This window comes from Gallus gallus, chromosome 4 (assembly GCF_016699485.2).
Source record: "Gallus gallus isolate bGalGal1 chromosome 4, bGalGal1.mat.broiler.GRCg7b, whole genome shotgun sequence".
Lineage (NCBI taxonomy): Eukaryota > Metazoa > Chordata > Aves > Galliformes > Phasianidae > Gallus > Gallus gallus.
Window position 1 is genome coordinate 28,219,762 of NC_052535.1, and position 12,727 is coordinate 28,232,488.

The window sequence follows — 12,727 nt, forward strand, 5'->3', positions numbered from 1 at the left end:
GGTGTGGCTCCCAGCAGGGTTTATTCTAAGAATAGCCAGAGGGGACATGAGGGTGACATTTATTCCCTCCCCTGATAGCTCTGGGAAATGGCCTGCGTAACTTAATAAGCATTTTCTCTCTAATTTCCATGCTGGTATGCTTTACAGGAACTGAATCAACTGCTTATGCACAGCTCCTTGCCAACCTCTGAACTGAAAGGAACATGCTACTCCTTCACTTGGGTCCCCTACTTCTGCCTTTTCTTTGATTTTTTTTCCCTCCTCATCACCATAATAATCATTTCTACTACATTTTGCAGGCCTGCAATTCCTATATGTTCTGTTTTCTTGAAAGTCCTAAAATTCTAAAAACAAAATGGAAACCTAGACTTCAATTTAAACATTGTATTGGCATGCATCTCTGTTGCTCATCACTGTAGTACTCCATCGCCTCCAGCAAAATAAACACACTCAGTATTATGAGAACACAAAATTACAATAACACAGAACAGTACAGGATACCATAGGGATAGAAGGTAGTGAGAAAAGCAGTGTCCAGAACTTTGTCGCTTATACAAGACGAACAACTGCAAATGGTCTTGTGCTTAGGAAGGTGGGAAGAAACCAGGTAGGGATGGAAAATATGTGTGGGGAAAGTCTTGGCAGAAATGCTCTTCTGGGTCACTAGCACTAGAAAATTCTAGTTTGACAATATCAAGTCACTTTATTACTATGAGTAAGTTTGAGCAAAGGTTAATGACTGTTTTCCAGATAAAGTAAGAGAACATTTGCTGCAACTTCCACTATCAGCAGCGCTGCTTAACTTGGCTTGAACTGCCTTTCTGTGAATTTTGTTGTACCTTTGTATAACAGGGTTTGCATCAATATAACAGAACTCATCTCCTTCTGAAATAACTCAATTGAAAACACTTTTCACCCTGTTTTGAGTTTTGGAGCAGAAGGCTGCCTGTTCATACATTAATTCCTGCTTATGGTTTTCAGTTGTTCTTTCATCTTGCCTGTGCCTAAATAAGTTTTCTCAGCTATAAAAATAATGAATAACTCTTACAAACTTTCTGGAATGCTGTGAATCTTATTCACTGTTTGTGCAATGAAAATGACAAATGTTGTTCTTGTATCTCAGTTTTGGCTGTTGTTTTTCCATCTGTCACTTGAATAGTCCATGTTTTTCACTTGGGCTATGGTTCAAGTCACTGAGCTACTTATACTTGCCCTTTCAGAAGATCTTAAAAGATAAGTGTTTCTCTTATGGTATAGGATGTTCATGACCAAAGAACCTGATGAACTTTCTGGTGTACTTGGCTATGGCTGATTTAAGATCTCTTCCAGAAAGGAGCTTTTGTCAGTGTTCTAATTATTTTCTTATTTTAAGCTGGAGCAGCACTCTTCTCCTTGCACTCATGTTTGAATAACCATTGTACTCCCAAATTGAATACTTTTCAAAGTGATCGCATATATATACTCCATTGTAAAGTTAGAAGCATCATTACCAGCTCTTCAGAGTATCAATGTTCAGTTTACAGAAAGTTCTTTAAACACTTACATGTTTGGTCATATTTTGTTTGTCCTCAGGCCAATTCAATTTACCTGAAATGCTAGTCTTCCTACCTTTATTTTTGATACCTAACGTACTCTGAACTGATGCCCTCAAAATGGAGTGAAAACAAACATGAAAACTAATACCATATCAAGAAAACACATCCAAAATAATTTAGCAGTGTTCTTGGTAAAACAGATTAGATCAATGCATTTTGCTGGTTTGAACGTTGTGTTATAAAAGAAATTTGAGTCCCAGCAATACATATTTCAGGTTATTATTTGCCCAGTAAATTAAACAATCATAAATATTCAGTAATTCAAGCAAGCAACCAGCACAGGCTAAAGTGAATAGCATGATAACAGATAGTGGAGCTCTAAGAGACATGGGAAAATTGTGCCTAAGTAAGCTTACTAAATTAAACTTACTTAAATGATGCTTTCTTAATACTTTATTAGAGTATTAAATTACTTAGTAAAATAAGTTCTCATCTGAGAGTTTTCTGGTATGATTAAAATCATGTGGCTCACAGAATAATTCACTAAAGCTATGGAGAAGAATTCTGGGAGGGGCAAGATGCCTTTCTGGGGAGTGAGAGCAAAGCAGACATCCACAGGTAAGCTGGAATTAGACAGGGAAATCAATTCCTACAGTGCTGCAACTAGAATTTCTCTCTCATCAATTACTGCTCCTGAAATAAGGATTTTAAGCTGTGAGGTAAGTAAGAAAAGGTAATTACCTTGTCTCCACCACCCCTCACAGAATAAAGTTTACATTTTATAGATTTGGAGAGATAGTTCAACATAACTCTCCCTTATTTCTGCTTTCAGATATTTCTTCAAAGAATGCTTTTTGGAAAGATAACATTAAACTGAGAAATGCTGTTAAACATATAACGTTGCTGCTAATGTTCTTTAGAAGCAATCTATCGTATCTTATTTAATTTCACCAGTCTCGTTCAATGAGTCCCAGGCTCAACATTTAACTAAATTGCACAAAGACACTCTTCTAACCATATGTAATATACAATAAGTAACTCCTCTTTAAATTGCCTGGGAACATACTGCAGAACAACTCTCAAGGAAAAAAAGGAAAAAGGGCTGAAATATTTTCTCATGCACCTTCCATCCAGGTGATGCTTCTCTCTCATTCCAGATTTGTCCCCAGAATGACTGAATGGCCACTAATCTTTTGCCCCCTTGTCTGTTTGTGGTTGCCCACTGGTGACATTTATCAGCATTGTGTCTGATACTCTTCTAGCAGCAAGAGTATTGGCAGAAGTTTCTATGTGTTCAGGCTCCAAGGGGGATGGAAAGAACACAAGCTGTCTCCAAATTGAAGGAATCAATTTTCATTTCTGAAGTCAGGCAGGCTTTCATTTATTGCCTATTGACTCCATAGAGAGATAATAACGGCGTTGCTACTTTCAGTGAAAAAGACCATTACTGAGGACAATGCATTCAAAGCAAGATGACAGCTCTCTTCATCCCCAGGCTGCTTTTCACTCTCTGAGTGATGAGCTGGGATCTCTCTAGAAGTACCCTCTGCTACCTGGCCAGCTCTTTCAGATCCCCAGGGCATAGAGAACATATGACCTTTTCAGATACAGGTCTAATGACCAAGAAGCTCAGATTCTCAGACTCCTCACACTAGATCTTACAGGTTTCCAGCATTTTTGGGTCCCTAGCCAAGCTCTGAGCAGACTGTGCTGGAACCACTAGGCTCGATCAATCAGTTCCTGCATTATCCATCCACGCCAATCCTTACCAGTCTCAGCAGAACTATACAAAGCAAGGCAGTAGATAGCTCACAAGGTGCCTCAGTACTAAATTACTAAGTCCAGCTCAGTGTCTGACCCAGAGGATTCATCCAGAAAGGCATGCTTTATGCCTCACTAAATGCCTCCAAATCGGACTGATCCCTTCTCCGAGGTATTTCAGTGCTGGAGCACAGGTGTGACAGTGCACTGGTACTTTCCAAGGAGAGCTCAGGTCTTTTCTCTCCTCTCCCTTTTTGTGTGCATTCTGGGATAAGCAACAGCACAGAAAAGGTATTTTCTATCTGCTTTTTCTTAATTTAAGTTGTTAAAGTAATAGCAGTGTCTTTTGAGAGGCTTCTCTTGAGTTTCAGGGAAATAGTATCCATTCTTATTCTTTCACATGCCATTTAAAGTTGCTACTGATGATACATAGTTTGCCATTCTTTTTCAGTTTCAATTAAATACTACCATTAAAACAACACAACAAGACAACACAAGTCTTTCAGGAATCATTGCAGTAATACCAAATAAAGGTTCCAAGTAGATGAAATAACCATAAACATTCAAAGGGCTACACAAATTATTTGTCATAATAGCTGACTTCTTGATCATCCAGCAAAACTGACTTGTCCACACCAGATTGTATTCAACACAGAAAGAATAGTGTCACCAATATTTACATTTTTTCCTCTTTCAGTATGTGTTTATATTTCAATTTTAAAACAATCAATAAATTGTCTTGCAAAACAGTAACGTATTCCAAATATAGAATCTAATTTTATATTTCAATATATGTATTTCTCAGAAATGACACTATCTGAGAACAGTTTTTATTGCAATACCATAGTGTGCACAGTCACTCACATGAAAATGATCTAAATTATAAGGTTTATTTCTTTTTCTGCAAATGGCTGTGAGTCAAATCTACATGAACATAAGTGGCCATGCTTAACATTTTAAGTTATAAAATTTCATTCTAGTTTAATTGCTAATTAATTATGGTGGCTCTTTTCATACACATTTTTAATATACTACTTTCTTTCACTACATCTTATATTGTAAGATTGCAGTTAAGGACATGTATGTACCTTTACCACATAGTAGTTTTTATTGTGATATGAGGGAACAAAGTAATTCACTCTGATAGATTAAAAAACGCAGAATTACATATGCTGACCATTATTCAGTATTGCTCTGCACAGTTAACCTGAACTACTGTGTATTGCCTATGAATATTTTGTTGAACACTTTTGTAAAAGATGCTGAAGGAATCTGTGATGAGTAATGTGCTTCAGAATGTATTATTGCTGTCCAAACCTGCTGGCAGAAAGCCATTAAGTTCTCAACTACTTCCAAATTAGTTTTCAGTGATACATCTCTTTTTTTCTACATTCCACAAGAAACCATAGCCTCCAATGTCTACAGCTGTTCAGTAGATAATGTCTTGGCTGTCCTTAGCGCTACAGTGAGACAAGAATTGTCAAAGAGACCTGAATTTTGGTTGCCCTTCAACATAAACGTTATGGTTGTTTTGGTTTAATAAGTTCTAAAGATCCTAAGGCACAACTGTGGTAGTATAGCTTGATATCTTAACGCAGAGAAAATGACACTGAACTATTACACCACTGGCACTATAAAACCTGAATTCTATGAGATTTCTGAAAGATTTTTAGTAGAAGTTTAAGTTACAGCACTTATCAGGTCAGAATTAAACTTAACATAACAAAAAAAAAACCCAACAAACCAACCAACAACAACAACAAACCGAAGCCTGAATATGTAAAAAGACTTTAACAATACTCACTGATATTTTGTAAATATGACTAGCAACTGTTTCACTACCAAGTATTTAGTGGATATGAATCAACTTATCTTCTTTAGTGAGGTGACGTCGTTATTACAGTAATTTAAGAAAGCCAGATGGGTCTAAATTGGCCCAGGTGGTCTCAAGTCTGCCAATTTACCGAACTTATGTTTACATTTTATTTGAGTAAGAAGTGTCCATCATTCTTTTTCAGGGATGCACCAAGCTGCTGTGGTTGTTTGTCATCATTTGTCTAAAAGCCAAACTAGTTAGCTGTCAGTTTGCAAATATTGTGGATAATAGGCATTACTTGAGGCAGCATTGCCTGATTAACAACAAAAATTGGATTTCTAGCATACTTCTTTCCTTCTTTCACAGTGCTACATTCATTTGGAAATGATTTTTTCCACATGCTCTCTCACACACAGGTGGTGCCTTCTGCTAATTAGAGTACCAAATTCTTAAATTAGCTTTTTTGTGAGCATCAGAAACCAGCCCCTTACTACCCCCATTCACAATTAAACAGTCTGTTCCCGATCCACACAGAGAAGTAACATCAAGTCCTTGCCTGATGTGCACCTCCCATCCCATTTCAACCATGCTTATAGCAATGTTATTTTAAACATGTAGTACATCTGTTTACGTGCAGAGAGAGCAACCATTTTATTTCAAAACCAGCTGGAGCCTGTAGAAAGGCAGCGAATACAACACTCTCTCATAAAGATTTTGCTTATTTTCCTTGTCATTGCTGTAACAAGTGGATAGCTGAATGCTCTGGGATATAAATATTATCACTGCTGAATTCTTATCTTTTTTCTAAGATAAAGACACTAAGTTGTGCCAAGTTATTATAGCCACCCACAATAGCACCATATGCGAGAGACTTTCATTTTCCATGTACAGCTGAAGAACGCTTCCTTTTACGGAATAATTCATCATTTCCACTTAACTCTGCCACAGTGACCCCAGAACACTGGTTTATGAGTGGGAAATGAGTCTCACTAAGTGGGTAAATATTGCAATTTAAAAACACTCTTCTGCACAGAATAATTTGGCACAGAAAAAAATTGCCAAGCTATCAATTTCCAAATTTGCTCTAAAAACTCTGTGGAGTTTAAGTGCAGAGTGCTCTCCTAGGCCACCAAGAAGAGAATTGCCTTCTTAGTCCCATTACTACAGGGAACACCTGAACCAGGCAGTAAACAAAGCCAGTGATGGACCAAACTTCAACTCTACAAAGAATGACCTCCCTCCATAGACACAACTGAGCCATTTTTGGCTGTGTTACAAGCAAGAGCAGCCCTAAAGCACGAAGGCCAGAGTGCATCACCAGAACACTGAGCATGTAAAACAGATTTTGCAGCCTGCCCTGTACTTCATGCCCCAACAACTGCCTTCTTAGCAATACTCGAATTAGAATGGCTGCACATTCACTAGGGAGCAAAAGCAAAGCTCTGCAGAAGCCAATGCCATCCAAAGCTCAGGCCACTGCATACTCCAGAAGCATCATTTCAGCAGCGCTCATGAAATCACGAACAAACCACTGACTTTAATGCAGATCAGTTCTTTGAACTAGCTCACAGTATTCTTGTTTGGGCAGCAAAGAGTATGAGTGGAAAGGCCAAGGGATGGCAGAAGGGAGAAAAAGGAACTGGGTCGTGGGTTAAAGTCAGAAGTTCATAAATAAAAAAATGAATAAAGCTAAGTACTTAAAATACAAACTAAACCAATTACAATGGTGGGGTTTTTTTGTTTTGTTTTGTTTTGTTTTTTACTGTTACCAGATCTATGAGAGGTTCCAGCTTCAAATCCTTTTCTCTTCTCAGGAATCCTAAACTTATTGACCAAACTACTAGCCTACCATATTATTTCAATACTTAACATTGATAATGCTGTCTCTGTTTATTGTTAGACATACATATTTTCAGCCATAGAGAGAAAACAAGTAAATTAAAAGAGTTCAGGGGTGACCACCTGGAAGGGAAGACAATTGACTTTCTAGTGCCTATTCAAGTGCCTGTTTTTCCCTGATCCTGTAGTTTCCTCCAGACTTCAGTTTTGTGTACACATGTTCAGATGGGCAAACATCCACTACACGAAGGCTGTGAAATGAGTTAAGTGGTGGGTCACTTGCCCCAGTGTGCTCAGAGGATGACAGGCTTTGGCATGACATCTTCACAGCTAGAGAACCTAATGTTGTGTTTGTATGAAAACATTTAGAGGCAGCAATCACTCTTTTGAGAACAATAGGCATTTCACTAAGTAAAAGAAATAGAGAGGAGAACAGAAACAGAAGACTAGCCAACCAGCAAGAAAGCATCCATATTTTAAGATTTTATGTATAGGATTTACATAATAAAAATTGTTAAAGTAACTTACATTTACTCAAGAAAATTTGTATCTCTACACTTTAGGCCACTTGAAAATATTTTTGTTCATAAATATACTAAGAAAAATCTGACTCAAGTAAGATTTTCTTCTGTGACTTTATAAACTTTGGGAGTTTACATGGCATTCTTCATGTGTAGTCATTACAAGGATGAAAGTCCTGCAAGCAACATCTACACAGAACTGTTTTTCTCTGGAATCAGCGCTAAACCAAAGACGTATGATGAAACTGGAGGTATAGAAATGCTTTAAATGCTTCATGTAAGCTGTAAAAGAGTTTGTGGGGCCATTTCATACTGTATTTCCCATAGAGTTAATTCATACAAGTGGGAGGACAACATGTGCACTGCTCATATTCCAGCTTATATTATTGCCTGTTTCTGAATGAGTGTCCCTTGAGTTTTAATTAACCAAAATATTATTTACCAACTCCGTTGTAAATAGTTTTCACAGCATAGTTTGAACTGTTCCTGTGTGCCTCTTCAGAGAGGTCTTGCTATTCAATAGGTGGTTAAAGGATGTGACATGCAACAGAATCATTAATTATGATGCTTAATTGATTGAAGTGAAGGTCGTATCACTTTTTAAATCTCACTTATATAAAATATGTTACAGAACACATTGAATGATAACTTTTATGTGAGGATAGATTCTGATCCTGGGATACTATTTAAGATGCAATTTCATTTCTTCCTGTAACTGCCTGCATTACTAAAAGAGAGTGCACATATGCAATAGTCTCCTAGGGATCTCAGTTTAGTACAGTGTTAGCCACTTAATGCTCACTAACCAAGAGAACGCTCTTTTTGTTTCTGCTTTTTAAAAACAATTCAACCTAATCTTCATGTGTGCTCTTCCTGAAAAGTTTAAATATAAGATTTTCTTCATAAATCTAGCCTTTTCACAGCTTACAGGCAAGCTTTTTCTAGTCTAGGTGCTGCTGGAAAGTTTATGTTTCATGTATGCATCTGACAACTGAGGTTTTCAGTTCTCCTAATCTGTGGAAACATCTGACATTCTCTGCAGGTTGCAGAGAAGAGGAGGAAATGAAATTTCCTGGCTTTTTCTGTGAATTTCAATGTATTTATTTTTTAATAAAAAAGATAGGAAACAGTAAAGGTTAAATATTTTGTGGTAGCTTTTGTTTACTTTCTATTGCTGTTATTAATATAAGTAACTATAAACACGATCAGGGTGCAGAATGCAATGAAAACATTATTGGTAGCCACATCCTCCACATCCTTTCAACATGTTTATGCTTATGGACCCTGAAGAGTAAAGTGCAATGCAGTGGTTATGGAAATACTTTAAACACAAATTAAATAAGTGGTGAAACAGCCCACTATCTCTAATCATTATTTCAGTACATCTTTGAGTGTATCGGGTACATTAGTGACTGAAAGAAAAAACATACAGGGAGTCTGGAGAAAAAGAATGGCTTACTATCTATTAGTTAAGCTATTTATTCAGAAGTCGTAGGAATTTCACATCAGTGACAGAATCACCAGCACAGAGCACTCAGCAACATTTTGTTAATTAACATTTGCTGACTTCCATGATCTTTCTGTCATTACTGTATCAAGGAAGAAAGCTATTTTGTTTCAAGGATACGTCCATCTTTTTGAGAACTCATAGCAATCTTGTGTTCTGGACACAATAATCATGCTTATGTTTGGTGCTTAAAATAAACCACCGACACATAATCCTCTATTAGCTGTCAATGCGTAGCAAATCAAGATTTGTTTACTTTTTTTTTGTACTGAGTTATATGTTTTCCCTGTTCTACACAGGAAAGATTTGCTAGATGCTAATATTCACCTGTATGTGCAGTGTGTATGTGTGTGAAGACACAATAGAAAATATTTGTCCCTATTTACAAGGGAAGCCTGGCAAAAGAGGAAAGAGGAAGACTAAACTGAGAGTAGGATTAAGACAGATTTTTCTCCATTTACCACAACCTCCAGAACTTTTAACAAGCTCCCTACTGATAATAAGCGCAGCTCAGATTCTGCTGCATTTTAGATTTAATCTAAGTAAACATTTTTGCTCCCCAGACTGTACTGATTTTATGACTGGCCCCTTTACATGATAAGATCCTTGCTGCAATGCATGTACAGAATATTATTACTTTGTGATGGTACAAAAATCACCTCTAGGAAAACAGTAGGTATTCTATGATATTTGGAAGCCTAGCAATCCCAGAGAAAATTCATTCGAATTTATTTTGCTAGAAAGCTCTCCCTGCAAACAATGGCAATTTAAATCATTGCAACTACCCGTGTGACATGGACCAGTGGGCATAAACTGATTTAAGGATTTTAAATTTAAAACAGGTTGGTAATCCCTAGTGGATGATGTGACTGTGAAAATGGAGCTTATCAGGCTGCCCTGCAAGTCTGTACACAGCACAAACCAATCAGAGCCTGAAGGTCTGAGGTTTTCTCCTCTAAAAACAGGAAAAAAAAATATCTATCTGCATTTATTCGTGAGGGAGAGATCTGCACCACCTGAAGGCAAGTTTTGTTTTCAGCTGCTGATTTTGTGGCAGACAGCAATGTTTTACCCATGTCAACAGAAAACTTCTTAAATAACTTCCAAATGTATTAGCTATTGCTATGTACCACGGTGTGCATTTTTGACATAACTTCCAATCCCTTGGTGCTACCTCATACTTTGTTCCCGTGGTTGGAATCGAATAACAGCAGATTTCCTTAGCAGACATGAATTTTTGTCTCAGGAGCTATTGCTTTGCCTGAGCCTCTCCCTCACTGGACACCTGTGAAAAAAGAGTATCAGAGAGGTGCAGTGGAAGCATCACCCCTTGCAGTGCTGTGCAATGGCCCAATAAAAAGAATTAGGTGAGGAAGGTGGAATCCAGTGGTTACAGCTACATGCTAAAAATTAGGTCATTTGAGGAATGTGTGCTAACCAGACCAAACTGAAGAGGTCTAACTGGGAACTTCAGCCACAGACAAAGATATTGATACAGTAAGTACTTTGTGAAGTCGGGAGTACAGCCACAAGCCCAATAGGATTAGTACACTGACTTAAGTAAAAAGAGTCAGAGAGATGAGTAAGAAGAAGAACAAGGAAAGAGCAAAGGAACTTGAAAAATGATACCAAAACTGGGTACTAATGAAAATGAGGGAAACCCGGAACAGGGAGCTGGGATGAGAAACAACCTAGATAAGAAAGAAGCCACATTCTTGTGAACTTCAGGATTGATAGGAAAGCTACAGTAGCAAAGTCAACTCAGTGTGACTAGTAAGGTGAGTCTAGAGACACAGGGCACGAGATACTCTCAGGAAATACCAAGAGGAGCATGGCTGCCCAATAGGGAACAGAGAACAAACAAGTATCCTCACTGTCACAGTATCGCCCTACCTGAATGCAGGAGGTTGAGCCAGGTGCTGGTAACAGAGTCTATCAATAACCCCCATCATAGTGAAGGAAAAGAGCTGGATGTAGACCTCCCACAAGGTTCCGGTCAGCAACGATTGGACAAACAGACATTGTTGCAAATTAGGTCCCTCCAGAATGCGGTGTGAGACAACAGCCCACAGGCAGATAGTGGCTCTAGGCTGAGCTTAAATGAACTCTTGAGGTCTTGGTCAGCCTAAAAGGCCTATTACTGCCCTCAGGGCTCAGACGGATGCGAAGAATAAAAGCAGTCTGTGTGGCAGGCTTTGGGAATGAAGATGAGTTTGTAGAGGGATAAGAACAATTTGAAGCTGGATGAGGAATGAGAAAAGTTGGATCCAAAATTGTGCGCTGTCTATGGGTTGGCACTGGCAACAGACCTGGGAAAGGTTCAGCAAAAAGGAAAATAGGGAAAGGTTTTCGAGTATTTAATGATAGAGAAGTCATTATTTTGTTTTTTAAGTAACTGAAAGTAGTTGGATGAGGCTGAAGCCATGCTGGTATTTCAAAGGAGCTAAAAAAATTCACGGAAATGGAAACAAACCCTCTGCTATGAGATGATCTATTTTTTTTTTAACAGTGCAGATAAGTCAGTCTCTTAAATTTGTACAGCATATTGAGGAAATCACACATTGATAGTTTAATCTACATGATGATTTCTGACAATGTGGATACTTGGTTAGAAATCTGAGACCTTCTAACCGACATGGCTGTACTTATCAACTCCTGAAGTAGAGACAAGCTTTTACAGTCCTGAATGAAAAGCTCAAATACCAGTTTTCTGTCTGGCTCTTAATAACTTAGCACTCTCCCTAAATGAACACCGGGAATCTAAAACCCTTCCATGTTTCTCAGATGTCAATCTATTTGTTTTCTGTAAGATCAGATCATGGAGCAGATCCTCCTGGAAGCTATGTTAAGGCACATGAGAGACAAAGAGGTGATTCGAGATAGCCAGCGGGGCTTCACCGAAGGCAGATTGTGCCTGACCAATCTGGTGGCCTCCTGTTATGGTCTGACAACATCATTGGAGGAAGGAAGGGAACTGAGGTCACCTACCTGAGCATGCACAAGGCCTTTGACGTGATCCCACACCACATCCTTCTCTCTAAATTGAAAAGAGGTGAATTTGAAAGCTGGGCTGTTAGGTGAATAAATAATTGGTTGGATGATCGCAGACATCTAGTGGTTGGAAATCCTGCCCACGGCAGGGGACCTGAAACTAGATGATCTTTAAGGTCCCTTCCAACTCAAGTCATTCTGTGATTCTGTAACAAAAACCTCCCTGTTTGTGGCAGGCTAATCAAACATGTTTTTGAATAAAGGAACTAAAAGAATCACAATGACTCCAGCTATTAAGTGAGAAACAGTATCTACTTCACTGCCAGAGGTGATGGCACAATGGTATAAATTACTCAGTTTTCACTGAGATTCCTTCAATAAAGGGAGAAAACCCTGCATGTTGAAGGAACTGATTAAGATAGTGAAACAGCTCAATTCTAGGGGACTAAAGTACTTCTATATCATTGGACATATACAAGATAGACACAAAACAGACACAAAACATAGCTACAACTGCTATGTAAAATAATAGTTTTCCTGACAGATGCAACATTCATTTTATTTTGGTGTCACAATGATAAAGAAGGCAATTGCAATTCTTTTATTTACATGGGGTGAGAATTCAACCTAAGGTCAGAAAATCTAATTTGATAGCTGTCTTTCAAGTATACAGCACTCACTCCAACTGGCTTTGCAGCATAACAGTGGCAGAACAAATGAATGTTATTGTTTATTGTTGTTTTTTTTTTTTTAAGAG